The sequence below is a fragment of the Oncorhynchus gorbuscha genome, linkage group LG21 (genome assembly GCF_021184085.1).
Source record: "Oncorhynchus gorbuscha isolate QuinsamMale2020 ecotype Even-year linkage group LG21, OgorEven_v1.0, whole genome shotgun sequence".
Classification (NCBI taxonomy): domain Eukaryota; kingdom Metazoa; phylum Chordata; class Actinopteri; order Salmoniformes; family Salmonidae; genus Oncorhynchus; species Oncorhynchus gorbuscha.
Window position 1 is genome coordinate 21,553,535 of NC_060193.1, and position 1,655 is coordinate 21,555,189.

Consider the following 1,655-nt stretch of genomic DNA (forward strand, 5'->3'; position numbering starts at 1 on the left):
AAATCAAGGGTCATTTGATTTTGTACGACTTACTTTCGTGCTTCGTCTTGTGACAAACTGTGTCCTGTTGGTTATTGAAGTACTTGCTGATACAGCTGCCAGTAAGAAGAGCCAGTGCCAAAGCCCAAATAAAGTATTTACATATTTTGGAGCATAGACCTGCACACATACCTATCGTGCCTACCTACACGTGAAAATAGAAGACATTGTATTGTGAAACACATTTTAATGATAGCACACATTTGTCCCCTCAAGTCAGCAAAAGGGATTCGACCTTCGTATTATGTACACAACTTCAAAGAACCTTGGCAGCTGTCCAGAACCAATGATGTTTCACAGTTTGATTATTTTGTTTTAGGATAACACTGTGCCCTATTAAGGTCTGACCAGCAGAGATGTAAAACTAGGGCATGTATTTTACACATAATCTTATCTCCACTGCACTAGTGGTGAACAGCAAACTGATCACTGTGCTTGTGTGTTCCAAATCATTCCTCTTTGCTTAGTAGTGCTGAGTTCTCATAACTATACTGGAGGAATATATGAATGCAACATCCAACCATTTCTAAGATTTTACTGAGTTACAGTTCAGAGAAGGAAATCGGTCAATTGAAATAAATTATTTTAGGCCCTAGTCTATGGATGCCTTGGAATACAGATATGCATCTGTTGGTTACAGATACCTTGAAAAAAGAGTGGTATGAACATGCATATCCTTGCGTCAGGTTCTGAGCTACAGGCAGTTGGATTTGGGTATGTCATTTTAGGCGAAAATTTTAGGGGAAAAAAGGTCCGATCTTTAAGAGGTAAAAAAAAAAAAAAAAAAGTATGGGTGTGGATCTGAAAGCCAGTCAGTATCTGGTGTGACCACCATTTGCCTCATGCAGCACGACACATTATCTTCGCATGAAGTTGATCAGGTTGTTGATTGTGGCCTGTGGAATGTTGTACCACTCCTCTTCAAAGCCTGTGCGAAGTTGCTGGATATTGGTGGGAACTGGAACAGGCTGTTGTGCACTTCGATCCAGAGCATCCCAAACATGCTCAATGAATGACATGGTGAGTATGCAGGCCATCAAAGAACTGGGACATTTTCAGCTTCCAGGAATTGTGTACAGATCCTTGCGCCATGGGGCCGTGCGTTGTCATGCTGAAACATGAGGTGATGGCGGCAGCAGAATGGCATGACAATGGGCCTCAGGATCTCGTCATGGTATCTCTGTGCATTCAAATTGCCATCGATAAATTGCAATTGTTTTCATTGTCCGTAGCTTATGCCTGCCCGTATCATAACCCCACCGCCACCCTGGGGCGCTCTGTACCACAATGTTGACATCAGATAACCACTCGCCCACACAAGTTGTGAGACCGGTTGGATGTACCGCTAAATTCCCTAAAACGATGTTGGCGGCATCTTATGGCAAAGAAATTCACTTTCAATTCTCTGGCAACAGCTCTGGTGGATGTTCCTCCAATCAACATGCCAATTGCAATCTCCCTCAACTTGAGACATCTGTGGCATTGTGTTGTGTGACAAAATTGCACATTTTAGAGTGGCCATTTATTGTCCCCAGCACAAGGTGCACCTTGATATGCCACACCTGTCAGGTGGATGGATTATCTTGGCAAAGGAGAAATGCTCAATAATATCAATG